This window comes from Macaca fascicularis, chromosome 17 (genome assembly GCF_037993035.2).
Source record: "Macaca fascicularis isolate 582-1 chromosome 17, T2T-MFA8v1.1".
NCBI lineage: Eukaryota > Metazoa > Chordata > Mammalia > Primates > Cercopithecidae > Macaca > Macaca fascicularis.
In genome coordinates, this window is record NC_088391.1 from 55,567,884 (window position 1) to 55,591,804 (window position 23,921).

Consider the following 23,921-nt stretch of genomic DNA (forward strand, 5'->3'; position numbering starts at 1 on the left):
TCTATAATCTCCTGCTGAAGGTAGAAGAAGGGGCAGTACTTCCTGACTCATTCTATGAAGTCAGCATTCCCTTAATAGCAAAACTAGAAAAAGACATCACAATAAAACTGCAAACCAATATCCCTCATAAACATAGATGCAACAATCCTCAACAAAATATTATCAGATAAATTCAAAAGTAGATAGCAAATAATTACACACCATCACCAACTGGAATTTATTTCAAGTATTCAAAGCTGGTTCAACTTTAAAAAAATCAATTAATGTAATCCTTCACATTATCAGGCTAAAGAAAAAAAATCACATGATCATGTCAATGGATGCAGAAAAGCATTTGCCAATGTACAACAAACACACTTTTATGATAGAAACTTCCATTAAACTAGGAATAAAGGGGAATACATTCAACTTCATAAAGAATATCTACAAAGAACCTACAGCTAACACTATATGAAAGTGAGAAACTATAAGCTTTTTTGCTAAGACCAGGAACAAAACAAGAATGTCCCCTTTACCAGTCCTTTTCAGCATCATAGAGGAAGTCCTCACTAATGTTGTAAGTCAAGAAAAAGAAATAAAAGCCAAGTCGTTTGGAAAGGAAAAAAAAAAAAAAAAACGGTTTTTGTTTGTGCATGACATATTTATGTCTGTAGAAAATCTGAAAAGCAACAAAAATATTTCTATCGCTAATAAGAAATTAGAGCATATTTGAATGATACAAAGTTAATATACAAAATCAGTTGTTTTGCCATACACCAGCAATGAAAAATTAAACTAGAAATTTAAAATGCAACACCATTTATATTAGCTACCCATAAAAATACTTAGGTATAAATCTAAAAAAATGTGTACAAGATTTATAGCAGTAAACTTCAACACTCTGATGAAAGAAATCAGATAAGAACTAACTAAATAGAGAGATATTTCATGTTCCTGGACAAGAAGACTAAACATTTTTAAGATATCAAGTTTACACAACTTGATCTATACATTCATTGGGAACCCAATCAAAATCTCAGAAGGTTATCGTGGATATTAATAAACTGATTCAAACATGTATAAAGAGAGGAAAAATACTCAGAATAGTCAACACAGTATTTAAAAAGCATAAAGTTAGAGCACTGACATTACTGGACTTCAAGACCCACTGTAAAGCTACAGTAATCAAAAGAGTAGAATTAGTGAAAGAATACAAGAAATAGATCAATAGAACAGAATAGAGAATCCAGAAACAGATCCACACAAATATAGTCAACTGATCATTGGCAAAGGATCAAAGGCAATTAGTGGAGAAAATATTTTTTTCAACAAGTGTTGCTGAGCATTCACAGGCAAAAAAATTATTTCCGACATAAACCTTAGATCCTTCACAAACATTACAACAATGGTGATCAAAATTTATATTTGATAAAGGACTCTTCTTTAAAATAGCAGTCCCAAACCTCTTTTTATTTACTTATTTATTTATTTATTAATTTATTTATTTATTTTTATTATACTTTAAGTTCTAGGGTACATGTGCATAACGTGCAGGTTTGTTACATATGTATATTTGTGCCATGTTGGTGTGCTGCACCCATCAACTCGTCAGCACCCATCCACTCATCATTTACATCAGGTATAACTTCCAATGCAATCCGTCCCCCCTGTCCCCTCCCCATAATAGGCCCCAGTGTGTGACGTTCCCCTTCCAGAGTCCAGGTGTTCTCATTGTTCAGTTCCCACCTATGACTGAGAACGTGCAGTGTTTGGTTTTCTTTTCTTGCGATAGTTTGCTGAGAATGATGGTTTCCAGCTGCATCTATGTCCCTACAAAGGACACGAACTCATCCTTTTTTATGGCTGCATAGTATTCCATGGTGTATATGTGTCACATTTTCTTAATCCAGTCTGTCACTGATGGACATTTGGGTTGATTCCAAGTCTTTGCTATTGTAAATAGTGCCACAATAAACATACATGTGCATGTGTCTTTATAGCAGCATGATTTATAATCCTTTGGGTATATACCCAGTAATGGGATGGTTGGGTCATATGGTATTTCTAGTTCTAGATCCTTGAGGAATCGTCATACTGTTTTCCACAATGGTTGAACTAGTTTACAATCCCACCAACAGTGTAAAAGTGTTCCTATTTCTCCACGTCCTCTCCAGCACCTGTTGTTTCCTGACTTTTTAATGATCGCCATTCTAACTGGTGTGAGATGGTATCTCATTGTGGTTTTGATTTGCATTTCTCTGATGGCCAGTGATGACGAGCATTTTTTCATGTGCCTGTTGGCTGTATGCATGTCTTCTTTTGAGAAATGTCTATTCATATCCTTTGCCCATGTTTTGATGCGATTGTTTTTTCTCGTAAATTCGTTTGAGTTTTTTGTAGGTTCTGGATATTAGCACTTTGTCAGATGACCAGAGATCAGTTTGGAGGAAGACAATTTTCCATATATGGAGAGGAGCGATGGTTTGGGGATGAAATTGTTCCATTTCAGATCATCAGGCATTAGTTAGATTCTCATAAGAAGCATGCAACCTAGATCCCTCGCTTGCACAGTTTACAAGTTTGCACTCCTACGAGAATCGAATGCTACTGCTGATCCGGCAGGAGGTGGAGCTCAAGTGATAATGCTCACTGGCCCACTGTTCACCTTCTGTTGTGAAGCTGCCCACTTCCTAACAGGTCTTAGACAGGTGCCCGTCCATGACCCAGGGGTTGAAGACCCCAGCTTTAAAAGATAAAGAAGTCAACATGGCACAAGTATACATATGTAACAAACCTGCACGTTATGCACATGTACCCTAGAACTTAAAGTATAATAATAATAAAACATAAATAAAAAAATATATTAATGATGGAGAAATAAAAAGAAAAGATAAAGAAGTCTTGAAACAACCATAAAGAAGCGAACAATACCGTTACAAATTGACCCAAATTGGTGGACTTTAACAGACACCTCATCAAAGAAGATACACAAATGACAAGCATATGCAAAGGTGCTTCAGATCACAAGGATGCAAAATCTCACTTTTACAGGAAGAATAATTTCAAGAGATCTATTGTGCAACACGCTAACTATGGTTTTAAAAAGATACATTGTGTACCTGAAAATTGCTAAGAGAGTAGATTTTAAGTTTCCTCCACAAATAAATGATAAGTATTTCCAGTAATGCATATGTTCATTAGCTTAATTTAGCTATTACACAATGTTTACATATTTTAAAACATCATGTTGTATACTGTAAGTTTGATCTAATTATTGTTTGTCATTTAAAAATAAATTTATGTTCTTGTACATTTGCTGAGGAGTGCTTTACTTCCAATTACGTGGTCGATTTTGGAGTAAGTACGATGTGGTGCTGAGAAGAATGTATATTCTGTTGATTTGGGGTGGAGAGTTCTATAGATGTCTATTAGGTCTGCTTGCTGCAGAGATGAGTTCAATTCCTGGATATCCTTGTTAACTTTCTGTCTCGTTGATCTGTCTAATGTTGACAGTGGAGTGTTGAAGTCTCCCATTATTATTGTATGGGAGTCTAAGTCTCTTTGTAAGTCTCTAAGGACTTGCTTTATGAATGTGGGTGCTCCTGTATTGGGTGCATATATATTTAGGATAGTTAGCTCTTCCTGTTGAATTGATCCCTTAACCAATATGTAATGGCCTTCTTTGTCTCTTTTGATATTTGATGGTTTAAAGACTGTTTTATCGGAGACTAGTATTGCAACCCCCGCTTTTTTTTGTTCTCCATTTGCTTGGTAAATCTTCCTGTCTCTCAGACCACAGTGCAATCAAACTAGAACTCAGGACTAAGAAACTCAATCAAAACCGCTCAACTACATGGAAACTGAACAACCTGCTCCTGAATGACTACTGGGTACATAACGAAATGAAGGCAGAAATAAAGATGTTCTTTGAAACCAATGAGAACAAAGATACAACATACCAGAATCTCTGGGACACATTTAAAGCAGTGTGTAGAGGGAAATTTATAGCACTAAATGCCCACAAGAGAAAGCAGGAAAGATCTAAAATTGACACTCTAACATCACAATTAAAAGAACTAGAGAAGCAAGAGCAAACACATTCGAAAGCTAGCAGAAGGCTAGAAATAACTAAGATTAGAGCAGAACTGAAGGAGATAGAGACAAAAAAAAACTCTCTAAAAAATCAATGAATCCAGGAGTTGGTTTTTTGAAAAGATCAACAAAATTGACAGACCACTAGCAAGACTAATAAAGAAGAAAAGAGAGAAGAATCAAATCGACACAATTAAAAATGATCAAGGGGATATCACCACCGACCCCACAGAAATACAAACTACCATCAGAGAATACTATAAACACCTCTACGCAAATAAACTGGAAAATCTAGAAGAAATGGATAATTTCCTGGACAATTACACTCTTCCAAGACTAAACCAGAAAGAAGTTGAATCCCTGAATAGACCAATAGCAGGCTCTGAAATTGAGGCAATAATTAATAGCCTACCAACCAAAAAAAGTCCAGGACCAGATGGATTCACAGCTGAATTCTACCAGAGGTACAAGGAGGAGTTGGTACCATTCCTTCTGAAACTATTCCAATCAATAGAAAAAGAGGGAACCCTCCCTAACTCATTTTATGAGGCCAACATCATCCTGATACCAAAGCCTGGCAGAGACACAACAAAAAAAGAGAATTTTAGACCAATATCCCTGATGAACATCGATGCAAAAATCCTCAATAAAATACTGGCAAACCGGATTCAGCAACACATCAAAAAGCTTATCCACCATGATCAAGTGGGCTTCATCCCTGGGATTCAAGGCTGGTTCAACATTCGCAAATCAATAAACATAATCCAGCATATAAACAGAACCAAAGACAAGAACCACAGGATTATCTCAATAGATGCAGAAAAGGCCTTTGACAAAATTCAACAGCCTTCATGCTAAAAACGCTCAATAAATTCGGTATTGATAGAACGTACCTCAAAATAATAAGAGCTATCTATGACAAACCCACAGCCAATATCATACTGAATGGGCAAAAACTGGAAAAATTCCCTTTGAAAACTGGCACAAGACAGGGATGCCCTCTCTCACCACTCCTATTCAACATAGTGTTGGAAGTTCTGGCTAGGGCAATTAGGCAAGAGAAAGAAATCAAGGGTATTCAGTTAGGAAAAGAAGAAGTCAAACTGTCCCTGTTTGCAGATGACATGATTGTATATTTAGAAAACCCCATTGTCTCAGCCCAAAATCTCCTTAAGCTGATAAGCCACTTCAGCAAAGTCTCAGGATACAAAATTAATGTGCAAAAATCACAAGCATTCTTATACACCAGTAACAGACAAACAGAGAGCCAAATCAGGAATGAACTTCCATTCGCAATTGCTTCAAAGAAAATAAAATACCTAGGAATCCAACTCACAAGGGATGTAAAGGACCTCTTCAAGGAGAACTACAAACCACTGCTCAGTGAAATCAAAGAGGACACAAACAAATGGAAGAACATACCATGCTCATGGATAGGAAGAATCAATATCGTGAAAATGGCCATACTGCCCAAGGTAATTTATAGATTCAATGCCATCCCCATCAAGCTACCAATGAGTTTCTTCACAGAATTGGAAAAAACTGCTTTAAAGTTCATATGGAACCAAAAAAGAGCCCGCATCTCCAAGACAATCCTAAGTCAAAAGAACAAAGCTGGAGGCATCACGCTACCTGACTTCAAACTATACTACAAGGCTAGAGTAACCAAAACAGCATGGTACTGGTACCAAAACAGAGATATAGACCAATGGAACAGAACAGAGTCCTCAGAAATAATACCACACATCTACAGCCCTCTGATCTTTGACAAACCTGAGAGAAACAAGAAATGGGGAAAGGATTCCCTATTTAATAATGGTGCTGGGAAAATTGGCTAGCCATAAGTAGAAAGCTGAAACTGGATCCTTTCCTTACTCCTTATACGAAAATTAATTCAAGATGGATTAGAGACTTAAATGTTAGACCTAATACCATAAAAACCCTAGAGGAAAACCTAGGTAGTACCATTCAGGACATAGGCATGGGCAAAGACTTCATGTGTAAAACACCAAAAGCAATGGCAGCAAAAGCCAAAATTGACAAATGGGATCTAATTAAATTAAAGAGCTTCTGCACAGCAAAAGACACTACCATCAGAGTGAACAGGCAACCTACAGAATGGGAGAAAATTTTTGCAATCTACTCATCTGACAAAGGGCTAATATCCAGAACCTACAAAGAACTCAAACAAATTTACAAGAGAAAAACAAACAACCCCATCAAAAAGTGGGCAAAGGATATGAACAGACATTTCTCAAAAGAAGACATTCATACAGCCAACAGACACATGAAAAAATGCTCATCAGCACTGGCCATCAGAGAAATGCAAATCAAAAGCACAATGAGATACCATCTCACACCAGTTAGAATGGCGATCATTAAAAAGTCAGGAAACAACAGGTGCTGGAGAGGATGTGGAGAAATAGGAACACTTTTACACTGTTGGTGGGATTGTAAACTAGTTCAACCATTATGGAAATCAGTATGACGATTCCTCAAGGATCTAGAACTAGATGTACCATATGACCCAGTCATCCCATTACTGGGTATATACCCAAAGGATTATAAATTATGCTGCTATAAAGACACATGCACACGTATGTTTATTGCAGCACTATTCACAATAGCAAAGACTTGGAATCCACCCAAATGTCCATCAGTGACAGATTGGATTAAGAAAATGTGGCACATATACACCATGGAATACTATGCAGCCATAAAAAAGGATGAGTTCGTGTCCTTTGTAGGGACATGGATGCAGCTGGAAACCATCATTCTTAGCAAACTATCACAAGAACAGAAAACCAAACACCGCATGTTCTCACTCATAGGTGGGAACTGAACAATAAGATCACTTGGACTCAGGAAGGGGAACATCACACACCGGGGCCTATCATGGGGAGGGGGGAGGGGGGAGGGATTGCATTGTGAGTTATACCTGATGTAAATGATGAGTTGGTGGGTGCAGCACACCAATATGGCACAAGTATACATATGTAACAAACCTGCACGTTATGCACATGTACCCTACAACTTAAAGTATAATAATAATAAATAAATTTTAAAAAAAATTATAAAAAATAAATAAATAAATGAAATAAAATAAAAATAAATTTAAAAGGAAAATATGTTCTACACTATATCTCGTAAGAAAAATACAAATTAAAACAACAATGAGATACTACTGCATACTTAGTAAAATGGGCAATATCCAGACCACTGATAATATCAAATACTGGTGAAGCTGTGGCACTATAGTAACTCTCATTCATTGCTGGTGGGAATGTAAAATGATACAACCACTTTGGAAGACGGCTTGACAGTTTCCTGCAAACTAAATGTAATCTTACCAGATGATCCAAAAACTGTACTTCTTGGTATTTACACAAATAAGTTGAAAACATGCACACCAAAACCTGTACATAGATGATAATTGCAGCTGTGTTCAAAATTGCCAAAACTTGGAAACAATCAAGATATCCTTCAGTAAGTGAGTGGATAAATAAATTGTGGTACATTCATACAACAGAATATCACTCATTGTTAAAAAGAAATGAACTATTAAGCCATAACAAGACATGGAGGAAACTTAAATGCATATTACAAAGAAGCCAGTCTAAAAATTCCATAAACTGTATGATTCCAACTATGCGACTTTCTAGAAAAGGAAAATTATGGAGACAGTAAAAATATTAGTGGTTGCTAGGGGATAAGGGAGAGGAAGAGATGAATAGGCAGAGTATAAGGGATTTTTAGAGCAATGAAAACATCTGTAGAGTATTAAAACAATGGGTACATGTTATGGTACATTAGTCAAAAATAATGTACAACACCTAAGTGAACTCTGATGTAAAACATAGCCTTAGTGATACTGGTATGTCAATGTTGGTTCATCTACTATAAAAATGTACCACCTTGGTATAGAATGTTGATGTTGGGGAGACTGTGAGTGTGTGGGGAGAGGGAGCATATGTGAACTCAATTTTACCATGAACCTAAACAGGCCAAAAAAAAAAATCTGTTAAAAGTACAAACTGATATATTTTAATTGTCATGATACAAAATTTAATGAAATCAAGTTTAGAAATAAGTAGTATGGATTACTCTCATATTTAAGCTGCAATAAACACATGCCTTAATATTCACATATTAGATAATTTTAAGGACAAAACATTACTGATGCAACCGTGTATTACTATACCTGATAATTTTTGCCATAAAGCCTTCAACAATATAAATGTATACTGATAAGACAAAATCCATATTATTTCTATATTGCTTGGTGTATTAGCCTGTTAAAGATACAAATTCATTAAAACAAGAAATTGCATTGTAGTAATATTTTGAACTTACATGGAACCACTTTTTCTCTATAAGTTCCAAAGTTTAGTTCTTGCTTCTTCCATACAGTTGTAATGCCTCAGAGATTTCCGGAAACGTAAACAGGCACATCAGAAGGAAGTTTATGGAGCATCCTTCCCTTATCCAATTGAACAGCACTACGTGGAAGCTTCTTCTGGTGTGTTTGCACAAAGAAATCCATCGTTTTCAAAACCCTGTCCCTGATGCACACAGTTACATAACTTCACTCTTATTACACAATTCTCAGTTACTTATTTCCAAAATAACTTCCTTGTGTTATTTTTAGTTTTACTTTTTAAATGTTTGTTACAATCCCATATGTTTAGTTTACTTTGTTTTTTCACTTTTATCCCTTACACTGAATTCATTAAAAATATACACATATTCAGATAGAAATGAATTAGAACTTCTAGCACCAACCTCCAGCAAGGCATTCAAATTATCAAAGCCTTAGTTTTGTCATCTGAAAATGGATCTAACAAGGATGACTGTGTAGATTAAATGATGTTTTATATAATAAACATTTATCAAAATATAAAACACTTACTTGTTGTGCTAGGGCTGTCTATTGCTGGGAATGTTCACAATTTGTTATTTAAATATTGCAGCAAACATATAGCTAGTAGACAGATGTGCAACTCCAAAAAATGCAGGGAGTTCTCTTAAAAAAATTTGTGTGTCCAGTATCTCCATAAGAATTATGTATAAAGTACTTCTAGTATATGAAATAAGCATAAGTATTTTGGAAAAATAAAACAAAACCTGATATTCTGAAATGCATACCTTTTTTTTTTTTTCTTCAACTTTTGTTTTATGTTCCGGGGGACATGTAGAGGATGTGCAGGTTTGTGACATAGGTAAATGTGTGTCATGGTGGTTTGCTGCACAGATCAGCCCATCACCTAGATAGTAAGCCCAGCATCCACTAGCTATTCTTCCTTAATGCATGCCTTTTTAATAGTCATGAAATAAAAATGGCAACTCTAAATGAATACATAAATTAAAACATTGACTTTATATAATGAAATATCAAAACATTTGATATTATATAAAATATTATATGTATGTTTTTTTGTTCACATACATAGAAGTATTTTTAAAATTCCACTTTTCATCTCTCCTCAAAAATATGCAATATTTTAAAATCATAAAATATATAATTGATAGATAAGAAAGTATGATTTTGGTAACCTTGAAGGTGAGTCAGTTGTTCACCAATTAACATATAAACATGGATTCAACAGTTTTTAAAATAAGCTGCAGAATGTGAGATTAACAAAATTTAAATTCAATTATACTAACATTTTACAAATATGATTTTGTGTCTGACTAAAATTGATATTACAGGAATAATGACCTTTAAACTTTTCAGTGCTTAACAGTAAACAATGTGACTATATGTTATTTTACATTAAATCAGTTTCTGAGCTAGTCCCAGGGTGAGCACCTTTACATCTGCCTCATTGTTAGAGAAACAGGTTGAAGGGTTTTACTGCTTGCTCATAAGGAAGTGTCTGAGACAGTGGTTAACACCAAGTCTTAGAATTATATTACCAATGATTCTGCATCTGCAGATTCTACTGCATCAGACAGATTGTAAAATCCAACAGTGGACTTTAAATTATCTTTAATTTTCCTCCTCCAAAATCAGGAAGTATTTAATTAATTGAACCTTAAATCAAAATTTTAAAGGATTAGCTAACAGAGATATTCAAATATATATGCTGAATATAATTGAATAATTATTTTAAGTGCTAGTCCTAAATCTTAAAAAGATTTTTTTTCTAAATAAAGTCCATCTATTAAATTAGTTTAATAAATTCCTTACATATAGGACTTGTGTGTCATTTATATCTTCATAATATTTAAAGATCTTGTGTATTTTATCCTTTAATTTGAAAATTAAACATAAAAATCTATCTGTAATATAGTATATAATAACATATAAACCTAAGTTCTATTGTGTTTTAGTGTTTTATTTTCATATTATTCAATAATTGGCAAAATTTGATGAAGCCATTTTATGAAATGTTCATTTCTCTAAAACCATGCTAAAACCTTTACATATATTTATTGATAATATTTGTATATAAATATTTTAATTATATGTATACACACGTATGATATTTGAACACTTTTGACCTACGAAAATGCAATTTGTGTGTTTTATACGTGTTTGTATGTGTATTTATCTTGCAACCAAAAAAACAAAAATGAGAGAAAAACCCGCCAAATATGCTGAATGTATTTGGGAATTACAAAAGAGGATTATGGCCTGACATGCACAACTATGGCAAGATGCATATTCAGTTCAACAGGGGAGAATAAAGGGAAACTTACTGGCAAAAGAGGAAATTCATATAAGCTGCTTGGAAACAGAGTTTGTTGGTTCCAGAGACCCCAGTCAAAGTTGGCGTCGGTTCATTGGTGGAGCTACGTTACTGTGCAGATGCCCTTTTGAGAATATCTTATATGAATTGCTGCGTTCCTAAACAAAAACTGTCTTGTAAGTTTATTTTAGAAAGTCCTGGAGACAGTCTTTATCTCAGAATTGCAAGAATGAGCTTTCCCACTTTAGACTCTCCCAGCAGTAGCTTCTTTGGGTCTGACAAAAAAATGATTTCATCTTGGTATCCACAACTTTCACAATATATCACGTAAACTTTTTAAATGGACATAGTCTTACAAAAATGGAAACAGAAATTATATAAACAATTTTATTAGTGTTCATTTCCAAATGTAGCACTCTATCTAATATTGCACATTTTAGTAAATAAAAATTGAGAATTTTGAAGATTGTTATGCAACATGAATATCAAATTATAAGTTCTATTGTAGATATCATCATATGTTTCAAAAATGCTCATCAAAATTTGATGATCATTTCATAGTTTATATTTCTGAGAAGGTAGCTTTTCTTTGAATTCTTGCAACCCTTAGGAAATGTAAAAATAATGATAAAACATGAAGTTATGTTTAAGTTTTCTTCCAAACGACAACAGCTGCTTTTAAAGTGTACCCTTGTTAGGATGAAAACTCCCAGTTACTTTGCTTGGGATGCATAATTCTAAATTGAAACTATGTTGAGAAGAAAAATTAAATTTCAATTATTTATGAGTAAATCTGCATAGATAGCCTTGATAAACAATAACGTGCTTTGAAAATTTTCAGAATAATAATAATAAAAAAGCTCCTTAAATTTCCATGCCAAGCTCTTGGCAGATGTTTCTATGAATCTCTTTTCTCTATGGTAAATTTTATTTTGTTTATTATCTGACACAGTTGCACAACTTTCTCATAAAACTTACAAGGAATTTAGGATTTAAATGTGTTCATTTAAATATATGTGTGTGTGTATGTATATATATGTGCGTGTGTATATATATATGTATGTTTATATCCTGTGAAGTCTTCAAATGCCATAAACCTAAAATTCATAACTCTGATGGAATGTATTTAACAAATTGTAACAATAGAGTATGATTTTTTGATGAAATAAACCACAAAGGATAAATCATCATCACAGTCACGTTGCAGGAAAAAAATTCAAGCCGACTTAATTGTAATCCTTGCTATATATAAATTCATTCTTTCTCATTGTCATCTGTGAATATAAATAGCTTACTTAATTTTAAAATTCAACATGTGGATGTAAATAATAGTTCCCAGTATGATGATGATTGTGAACATGCTGAAGATTATGATGATTGTTGTGCAAATAATTTATAAATAAATTTTTGTGTGAAATGATTCATTTTAAATTGAAAAAGAGTAAAGGAATAATGTAAATTCATATTACCACCTATAGTCATGACATGTTAAATCTAAGATCAAACTTGTCACATCTTGGTGAAATAAAAAAATAAAAACAGCCTAGAGTGACTACGTGACATGCTTATGTTCTTACAGGTATTTATTATTGTTTACATATCACTTAGGATAACATTCAGTGCAGACATAGATTTACTGGGTTCATAAGCATAGGAAGTTAAGTCCCTGTATCTCAAACTAATTGTGGACATTAAATACTTTTAGAGCACTCTAGTCTTTCTATCTAGTGCCTATTGACAACTTAATAAGACTGAAAAAGAACACATTCAGCTGACCAGTAGGGGTCTAGTATTGAAGAAAATGTATGTGGTTCATTAAGAATGTGGGCTCTGGAATCAGACCACTTGCTTTCAAATCTTGACTCTCCTACTTTCCAGCATAAGGTTGTATACATGTGGTTAAAAGCAGTTGTCAGAGTCATACTGCTTCCATGTGAATATCAACTTCACAATTTATTGGCTATGTGGCCTTGAGCAAGTTATAAAATTTTCTAGATACCAGTTTTCTTCTTTGACAAAATGGAAAATATAGTAATACCAACTCTAATATGGTTTGCTGCTCAGATAAAATGAGTTAATGATTCAAAAGTCCTTACAACATTATCTATTTCTGTGTGCATGTGTGTGTGTGTGTGTGTGTGTGTGTGAGAGAGAGAGAGAGAGTGAGAGAGAGAGACAGAGACACAATATTTACAAGACCTGCAAGGCACTTAGTACAGTGCTTGACAAATATTAAGTGCTTAGTAAATATTACATCTTATTATATCATTTAGTTTTAAAAAATAAGTGCCTACTCTATATTTGGAGATACTGTAGGCCCTTGGGATGTATGAGTAAACCAAATATCCCTGCTTCTTTGATAACATCTATTAGGCAATACAAAAATTACAGAAATAACTTACAATGTAAAAACAAGCAATAAATAAGTTAGAAGATGGTAAGGGCTATGGAAAAAAAAACTATGTAGAGCTGGACAGGAAAGATTCAGAGGGTCGAGAATGGCACAGGTAGGTTGTAATTTTAAACATGTAATTTTAAAACACTAAGGGAGGCTTAGTGACATAGTGACATTTGTGCAGTGTTCAGGTATGAGCCATTTGAGACGGAGGGACCCATCTGCAGAAAAGCTTTATGGCAGAGACACCTGATACTTTCATGGCCTGCAAAGGAGGCTACTATGTTTGGTGTAGAGTAAATGGAATGGAAACTATCAGGAAACTGATTAAAGATGTAACTGGGGGAAATTAAGTAGGATATCAAAGGGCTTTAAGATTTAGCTTTTGTGGGATCGGGCGCGGTGGCTCACGCCTGTAATCCCAGCACTTTGGGAGGCCGAGGTGGGCGAATCACGAGGTCAGGAGATCGAGACCATCCTGGCTAACACGGAGAAACCCCGTCTCTACTAAAAACACAAAAAAATTAGCCATGCTTGGTGGCGGGCGCCTGTAGTCCCAGCTGCTCCGGAGGCTGAGGCAGCAGAATGGCTTAAACCCGGGAGACGGAGCTTGCAGTGAGCCGAGATCGCGCCACAGCACTCCAGCCTGCCTGGGCGACAGAGCCAGGCTCCGTCTGAAAAAAAAAAAAAAAAAAAAAAAAAAAGATTTAGCTTTTGTGAAATGGTAAACACTGCATAGTTTTCAGTAGAGTAGTGATATGATCTGAATTCTATTTTAAATTAACCCTTCTAACTGCTATATTAAGAAAGGATTCTAGAGAGTTCAGAGTTGAAGTAGAGAAACCTGTTGGAAGACTTGCAAAAATCCAGGCTAAAGACATTGCTGGTTCAGCCACTGTTTGTGATAGGACATTTGGAGATTGTAGGTCAGATTCTTTATATATTTTGAAGGTAAAGATCACAGATTTTTAAACAAGTATAGGGATATAAGAAAAGTGGGTTGTCTAAAATAATTTCATGAATTTTTATTTAGGGCAACTATATTGGTGCAGATGCAATTGGTTGAGAAAGAAAAAGTTGTGAAGACAGTAGGTTTGATGGGGGAGACCAGAAATTCAATTTTAGACTTGTAGAGCTTCAAATCTCTGTTAGACATTCAAATAGAAATGTCAGGCAGGCAGTGTGATATACATATGAGTCTGGAATTCAGAAAATAATTCTGAGCAACAAACTATAGCAGATAAAAAGACAGAAAAATAGACACTATCAAATGGAAAATATTATAGCTATTGAAAAGGAGGAAACTAAAGCCTGAACCCTGGAACTCTTCAAATTGAAACAAAAAAGGGGAAAAATGAACTATGAGAAAAGATGGAGATTGAGTGGTTAGTAAAACAGTAAGGAAACTGAGTTTTTGGTATCATGAAAGCCAAAGGAGTAATGTGTTCAGGGAAGGATAGAGGGATTAGTTGTATCATATCCTGCTGATAAAAGTTGCATACTGATTATATTGAACACTGAAAATTGAAAATAAGTTTAGAAATATGTTGGATGTAATTTGAATTTAACAAAAGCAATTACAGTGGAGTGGTTTTAAATAGAAAATAGACAGTGAATACAGACAACATTTTTGAGATGCTTGCTATAAAGAGGAGTAAAGAAGTGGAGTAGCATCTGTGAAGACAAGTGTCAAAGATGGGATTTCAAGATGGAAGAAATAATTGGTTGTTTATGCTGAGGGGAATGGTAGAGAAGGGAAAATGCATGGTATAGGAAAGAGAGGGAATAATTGCTAACAAATGACATGAAGTAGGTGGGAGGAGATAATATTTGCTGTATAAATGGAAGGATTGTCTTTAGATAGGAGCAGGTGGGAAGACAGAGCTTATGAATAAAGATATTTGTAGGTGGATGAATGTGGTTTACTAGATTTTTCTTTCAAATTACTGAAAATTTCCCAGTTAATTAGAAAATAAGATCATCCTCTGAGCATGCAGATCAGCTAAGGAGGTATTGGAGGTTTCAAGGAAAAGAAAAACATACGTAACAGTCATCTGAGGGAATAAGCAAATAAATAAAGGTTATCAAGTATGATTATCTAACAGGAGTAAAGCCTCATTTGTTTTTCATATTCATCTGAATAAGTGTCTGAACAGGAGATAGAGAGTTGCATCTAACTATCTCTGCAATTTCACCAAATGCAGGAGTGAGATATGGGCAAGGAAAGCCAATTGCTACAGGACAGAGTGATCATGATCATTGAAAATAAGATATAAAATAGGTAAAAAGGAAACCTAGACTTGAGAGATTTAAAGGTTGAAAAAATCAGTGGTCCAGGTGAAGTTAAAGAATTGTAGGCGCCTGTGATCCCAACTACTTGGGAGGCTGACGCAGGAGAATCGCATGAACCCGGGACGCAGAGGTTTCAGTGATCTGAGATTGCGCCATTGCACTCCAGCCTGGGCGACAGAGCAAGACTCCGTCTCAAGAAAAGAAAAAGAATTGCTATATTCAAATCACCTGAAGATTAGAGCTAAAAGGACAATAATTTGTCAGAGAATGTACCACATGATAATAATATTATGGTGTGTGTATAAAATTCTTGATAACATCAAGACCTTTGTAATGACCATAAGAGCTAGATACTAACATATAGTGGAAAAGAGTATTATTGGAGAAAACTAATTTTAATAAACTAAAAGAACAAGAAGTTGGAAGGATAATCCACATTTACTTTAGAAACTTCAGAATTTAAAAAAAAAAAAAGTCACATTGAGGAGAGCCAGAAACTAAAATCTTCTTAGCAGTACTGTATTACTATTTACTATCTCAACAGTTTTCTCTGAAATTTGCTTACAAAAGTGATAATAATTTGTGATTTATTATTATTTTATCCAACAATAGTAATCAGACTAGAATAAAGTAAAAGTATTAAGAATGGGCATACTGAACACACATCACAAATATTTTGTTGGTTAATGGAAATGCTAAGGAAATTGTGACCAGAAAGAAAAATCTATTAAAGTCAATGTGTGCTGAAAAAAATAGAGAAACATATTTTATTTTTATTTGAAAGTATGATTATTAAGAATATTTTTCTTTGAAGTTTCAAAAACAAACAGTAACATATGTGGTACCTAGCTGAGCACTTTTGTATCATATCATTTATTGTCCTGCTTTTGCGTAGTTATTGTAGACTTTGCAAATTTTTACTTGATAATGATTTGTCCCCTACCCTTTATTCTAGGCCTGGGGTGGCTAGAGCCTGTCTTGGCATCTCATGAATAAGGTGGAAACCAGCCTTCCAGCCCTAGACAGGACACTATCCCATCACAGGGTACACAAATACACACACACACACAGTCACTCCTACTGGGACCATGTAGGCACACCAGTTACCCTAATGTGTACACCTTTGGGACATAGGATGAAACCATAGTGCCTGGAGAAAGCAGAGGCAGACATGGGGAGAATGTACAAACTCCACACAGACAGTGGCACTCTGGGAATCAACTTTTAATCTCATCAACATTACAATAAACAATGTCAAATAAAATCATATTATTTGAGGATCTACTCTATAGAATTAACCAAATCTTCCTTGGATATTGCACATCAGCTAATCAGGATACTGTGAGGCATAAATTTCACAAACCCAGCTTGCTCAGCATTTGTGCTTTGCGTTTTAGAGATGAAAACATTTGTGGTATGCCAAGTGAATCAAGGGACATAGCAGCAGTGTCTGGAACATGAATTTTACTTTTGGTAAATCTTTTGAACTCTGTATTGCTATTGCAACCTTTTGACCAAAAGCAGCTTCAAAATCATTGTCCTTAATTAAGTATATATAAAATGTCACATATAAATTCAATTTTATTGTTTTTTAGGCATTATAAACAGCAGGAAATTTTAGCAACACAATTAACATGGGTTGTAATAAAATGTCTTTCCCTGCTGTCCAGTTTCTGCTGCTTTCTCGTCAGCAAGCACAGGGTTGAACTTGTTGCTGAACATTGGAGAAAGAAGGACTCTTTTCAGTCCATTTTATTTCTAATAGGCTTTCCTCAAGATCTAAATTGTTACCATAAACCTTTTAATGACCTATAAGGACTTTCAAAGATCTGATCCTCCTTACTTCCTTGATATCATCACCTGCATGATAATGTCTCTTTCTGTCTGCTCTATGGACACTAATTTCTTAAACTTACCATGACATTCCTAGTATTTGTTCTCATATCACCTCTTGAGAAGGCTTCTTTGGCCACGTGATATTTCAAAATCTCTCTCCAGCATTTTGTGGTATCGTTTTATACTTTGTTGTTGTCTATTATTAGCAACTTATAAATTTGACTTATTCCTGTTGCCTGCATTAGAATATATGTTCCATGAGATAAAAAGTGTTTGTATTTTATGATCAGTAATTGCAGATTTTAGATCCATGTCTATCACATCATATGAAATGCTGAATTATTAAAATATTAAAATTCACGGAAGCTAAGTTTTCAGAATCACATTCTCTTGAGAAATCTCAGAAGCTTCTTAATCCTATCTTTAAATTTTTAAAAATGAAGTACCCTAAGTCCAGGGAATTGAAGAAATTATCCATGGTCAACAAAAATGTTGAAGACAGATAAAGTACTAAATATCAATTCCATTCTCCTCAGACGGAACTGATTGTATACCCCTTTCCTTCTTTTATTGGTAAACATTGGTAGGCTTTGGCCATTTAACAAAAATTCATTCTGGGTACAGCTGTTGTTTCAGGTGAGAGTGGGAGCCAAAAAGAATTTTAGAATGCCTGCTGCGGAAGCATAGACAAATGTATTATCTCCCAGTAGATATAAGGCAGCATATAGACTTGACTGCTACTGGTTGCTGTCTGATAACTCAGAGTAATTGCTCTGACACCTCAGATAGTACAGCACAGAGATAAAGATAATGAGTTCCTTGAGATATCAATGAGCCAGTGGATCACCAAATCTTCAATTGTGTCCTATACCTGTGCTTCTACTTGTATTAACTAATTTTTTTATTAAGAAAAAAGAAAGAAATATTTTTCATGTATTCTTGGCATATTTCTGCTCTCCCTCAGATTTTGGAAGTGTTGGAAACAATGGAGATTGCTGGTGGCTAATACATAGTAGAATAAACTGGGGAAGAACATTTATTTCCAACTAAATGTGTGTATGTGCATGCATGTGTGTGTACATGCATGTGTGTATGTGTTGATTTATTTCATTGACGTAGACTTATTAATTATTGATGTGAGATTCTTACATTACTTAACAGTAATCACATAACTCATAAGACCTTTTTAGATTTGCAGCCAAGGGCAAGAGCAGGGACTGAAATAACAAAACCCAAGATCTATTAGTCTGCTTTCTCACTGCTAATAAAGGCATACCAAAGACTGGGCAATTTACAAAAGAAAGAAATTTAATGGACTTGCAGTTCCACATGGCTGGGGAGGCTTCACAATCATAGTGGAAGGCAAGAAGGAGCAAATCACATCTTACATGGATGGCAGCAGGCAAAAGACTTGTGCAGGGAAACTCCCATTTTTAAAACCCTCCTATCTAGTGAGGTTTATTCACTAATACTAGAACAGCATGGGAAGACCCACCCCCATGATTCAATTACCTCCCACCAGGGCCCTCCTACAACACATAGGAATTCAAGATTGGACATAGCCAAACCATGTCACAAGGCTATGGAAGCAATACATTTATTAAGTGTTTAACATGATTCATTGTTTCCATTTTAGTGTGTGATTACAGGCTTCATTTTCTGAACTCAGGACCTTGTTGTGTGTGTGTGTGTGTGTGTGTGTGTGTGAGTGTGTGTGTGAATTATGATTCTTTATTCTGACTGGTGCCTATGGAAGCAATAGGGAAATCTATTTACTAATTAGTTTTGTCTTTTTGCATAGAGAAAGCTTGGACTATATTTCTGGAAGGTACCCACTGTGGGATGCTGCTTGTTCTCTGGTGTTGCCATGCAGCGACTGGGAGGAGCAGAGGGCTGCTGGAGACCCTCTGAGATTCTGCTTGTGCACATGCACTGCCTGCAGGGCATGGCGTTCTCCAGCCCATAAAGCAAGACTTCTCAGGCCCTGTAGCTAGCATCCACCACACCCATATCAGCCACTATCATTTTAAAGATGATTTTACGTGGGCACATAAGGGCCCAGAAAAAAAGTTTTACAAATATTTTAGGAGCCTTAACCTTCATGTCATAGCTAATCAGTGAATGAAGTTACCTTTTAATCAAAGAGCCTCATCGATGTTTTCTTGGTACTAAAAACTTTTATCAATCTGAATCCTAGTGTTGTGCTCTAAACACTAACCTCACCTATTCCTCTGTCGCCAGAGGCTTTAAACTTGTAGGCTTCCAGCAGGGATTTTCCTGATAAGCGTGCATACCAGTGCAGCTGGGCACACTTGGGAACAGCAGGCTGGCCTTCAACACCTGGCTTCAGAGGCAGGGTGTGACTCCAGGTGCTTGCTCAGGTGGTTGGCAAAATCCACCTGTGTCTGGAACAGGACCTGGTTGATGATGCTCTTGGGCAGCCACCCCTTGAAGTCGATGCTGAGCAATCACGAAAGTTTGGTCTTGGAGGGACTTCCAGTCACCAGGTGAAGCAGCATGCAAGTGGGACCATGCTACCCCCGATGACACCCTTCTGCTCGGGCATGTTCCTGAAGTCTGTGGCCATGCCAGCCAGCACACAGGTGGAGCCTCCACGCTTGGCACAGTGTATGCTCACAAAGTCGCGGGGCCCCACCAGGTTTCCCGCTGCCTTTACAGGCAGCTCGTGGGTAATGAATGCGTCTTTTCTGATCTTCTGCAGGATCTTAATCTCTTTGATATTGGGGTTCCACTCCCCCATTGCCTCCATGCACTCCACCAGCTCTTCGTAGAGCCTCTCCATGGGTGGCTCCACCACAACTTGCAACCGAAACATCTTGCCCATAGCTGGAGCCACTTTACTCATCACTTTGTCCCCATTGTCCTGCTGGCTGTCCTTCTTCCAGCCCTCCTGGTTGCTGAGGGCTAAGGATGCCCAAGGCCTTCTGCATGGCCTCTTCCCCCTGCCGGAGATAGGTCAGTTCCTGGTCACAGTAGAGAGTCTCTCTGTCTTTCTTTCTTTTTTTTTTTTTTTTTTTTTTTTTTTTCTTTCTTTTCTTTTTCCAGGTTCAAGAGATTCTCTTGCCTCAGCCTCCCGAGTAGGTGGGATTACAGGCACACGCCACCACGCCTGGCTAATTTTTGTATTTTTAGGTGTTTTACCATGTTGGTCAGGCTGCTCTCGAACTCCTAACCTCGTGATCCGCCCGCCTCGGCCTCCCAACGTGCTGGTATTACAGGCGTGAGCCACTGCGCCCGGCCAGAGAGTCTCTTCCAGCAGCGAACAAAGCAGAGAACTCCACCACCGAATCTGGTTAACCCACGTGCTTGGAGGGGGGCCTCCCAGGGCCCTTCGGATCAGCTCCTGGCCGATGCTCCTCACAGCCTGTTGCCTCAGCCCCTTCATGTTGCGCATGTGTCTGTAGGAGCTCCCGGGGCACAGTTTGAATGTCACTAGCAGCATTGTTTCCTGGCAGATGTGGCAGTAGTGGGGCCGCCAACGCTGGTGCTGCTGTCTCTTTTCTCAAGGGTGACTCTTCGTCCTTCCTGAGCCACTCAAGCTTCGCCTCTGAGTCCCGCAGCTCCAGCCTGGACCCGTTGTTCTGCGTATTAAATGTCCCTGACTGAAGGCTGTGCATCATCGTCAGGAGATATAAACGCCATCACTCACTGGATTCTTCCCAGCAGTGCTCAGCTCCCCGTGCAGCGCCTGCTGCCATCTATCCAGTGCATACTTTCTCCCTCCAGGGATGCTTGCAGTGCGGCCTCCCCTCCGAGGCTGTCCTCTGTGCCCCTCCTCACTCTACTCTTTAATTAGAATCCAGTATTTTGTCCAGGCTCGGTGGCTCAGGTCCTTCTTATAGACTCATTGAATATTGAAATCGGTAGGACATCCCTTTTTGCTAATTTATTGTCCTAATTTAGCGCTTCTCTCTGGTCTTTCCTGTCCTTTTGGAGTCACCAAAATTTGATAAGAGAAACTTTGACTTCCATTTCTGATCCCATGTGATCTTCCCAGTAAGTCTAATCCTAGGATGTGATTTGCATATCTGTTACCCTCTCACTCACATACTCCCTACTAAGATAACCTGAAGCATAACTGAGTTGTCCATTCTATGACATAGCAAAATATATTGTTTTATTCCTGTAAAGAAATTTCTCAAGGAGTTAATTATAATGTAAAGCCATTTACTCATTCTGACAATGTGCAAATTCAGAAATATACAGAAAATGTACAACAACCCAAATTAATCTTAATACACACATTATGTTGTTAAAATCAAGGTAGATATGAATTTCTATAATCTTCATATGTAAAGCTTAATATCCTTAAGAAGTATTTAGGTAATATTGCAGTTTTAATTTGTGTCTATGTAGTTTGGTCCCCTTTGCTCCATTTTAATTTTTTTCCACTCTTTGTATTACTCCCTTGTTTTCATTTGTTTTGCTAATATTTCCTCTTTATTATTATTTTGATATTTACAGAATAGTTGCAAAATTGTATAGTGAGTTCTTACCATTTACTCATATTTCTCTAAGGTTTACATTATAAGCAGCTATGAAACACTTATCACAACTTAGAAATTCACATTGGTATGATCCCTTAAATCAAATTGCAGCCTTTATTATGATTTTATCAGTTTTACCATTAATATCTTTTTTTTCTGTTTCAGTATTTAATGTATGATACCATATACTATATACCATATTGTATTTTTTTCTGGTGTTCTCCAGTTGTGAGTTCTCACTCTTTGTTTATTTATTTGTTTTTGTAAGCTTGACACTTTTGAATTATACTGATCAAATATTTTGTTGAATATCCTTCAGTTTTGGTTTTTGCTGTTTTCTCATGATTAACTGGAGTGAATAAAGTTTCAGAAAAAAATACCACAGAAATAAAATGCACTTCTCATCACATCATGCCTAACCCCCTTTAAATCATTACTTTTCTTCTGTTTCACTCTCACAGCTCTGATTTCTGAGCTTTCTCTTATTACAAGAATATAATCGTTTTCCACCTTAAATGAGTTTGTTTTCTATGAAAAAGATCTGTATGTGGAATTAAAATATTCTGCTATTTAGCTTCATGATGCTTAATTGATCAGCATGCTTTGAGATGATTTATTTATTTTGTTTGTTTGTTTTTTGAGACAGAGTCTTGTTCTGTCACCCAGGATGGAGTGCAGTGGCGTGATCTTGGCTCACTGCAACCTCCGCCTCCTGGGTTCAATAAATTCTCCTGTCTCAGCCTCCTAAGTAGATGGGATTACAGGCGCTCGCCACCACGTCCAGCTAATTTTTGTATTTTTAGTAGAGACGGGGTTTCAACATGTTGGTCACACTGGTCTCGAACCCCTGACCTAGTGATCCACCCACCTCGGCCTCCCAACGTGTTGGGATTACAGGAGTGAGCCACCTCACCCGGTCTGAGATGATTTATAATAAACCAGTGACTTCTTACTGTATTTTTGAAGGATGCATGCTAATCACTGATATAATGTATCTAAGATCTAGTTTCTTTGTTCCCCCATGACAGAAAACTGCAGATTTTGTATAAAAATCTCAAAAAGAGAATCAAGCTTAATTATGAAGCCAAATGATTGACACAAATTGGTAAATTCCCTTGACAGCCTAGACAATTCTTAGTTAATATAAAAGTTTTATAATAAAAAGACTTAATGCCACATATTTTAATAATTACTTTTCAAAAATGTAGTGCTAAATAAGAAATTCTATTATCAAGGGGATAAATTACAAAAGGGCTATGATTCTAGTTTTAAAAGATTCCTTTAAAAGTTATTTTTAATATTATGAAATATTGAAGGTGGTTGAAATTTAAGAATATTTCTCATTAAGTTAAATTGGATATAATGGGGAACCACTTATTCATTTATTACTTACACCTTTTTTCCTCTCATTTTTTTTAAGCTCTTAAACTTTTTTTTGTTTTTTGAGTTATAGGAAGGGCATTCTGAAAAGTATTAGGATTAATAAAGATGGCTGACTAGAAACAGCTGGGATACACCTCTTCCACAAAGAGGAACAAAAATACTGAGTAAATCTTCACACATCCAACAGATCTTTTGAGAGAAAACTCTGAAATTTAATACAGAGGCAACAGAAGATGCTTTGATTGAAGAGGGAGGGAGGGGACTTCCTGCTCAACATCACTGGGTGCCAAGACTGACCCACAGACCTAAATCAAACCCATGGAAGAGATAAGTAAAGGAATCCCATGGCACCACATTCCTACTCTGGGCCACTGGGATCCTAGCTAAAGGAGTTCCCACAACCCTCACAAACCTTTGGACTGTCTGGGAGCTACTGAAGAACATGCAGAGGCACTACCTAAACTCACAGGGATCCCAAAAGATTTCAGTGTGTTGGGCAACTGCAGTAAAATGTGAGTCAGCGCCCACTTCTCAAGTTTCTGTATCTTGCCCTAAACAACTATAGCTCATGTTGTCTGCTGGACCAGGAGAGAGAGGGGCCTGTGCATACTCAGGTGCCCAAGACAGGCCACAGCACCATTGTTCTGGGACTGAAGTGCATCTGAACCACAAACTCCCATGGCTGGTAGTACTTCCAATTACTGCCTACCTGGATTTTCTTGCAGGGGCAGCTCACAGTATAGG

At 36.4% G+C, this 23,921-nt stretch overlaps 1 pseudogene; it reads right to left on the reverse strand.

Moving 5' to 3' along the window:
- Positions 1–19,619: 19,619 nt before the first annotated feature.
- On the reverse strand, positions 19,620–20,965 carry LOC102128513 (steroidogenic acute regulatory protein, mitochondrial-like; annotated as a pseudogene).
- Between the last annotated feature and the right edge of the window lie 2,956 nt (positions 20,966–23,921).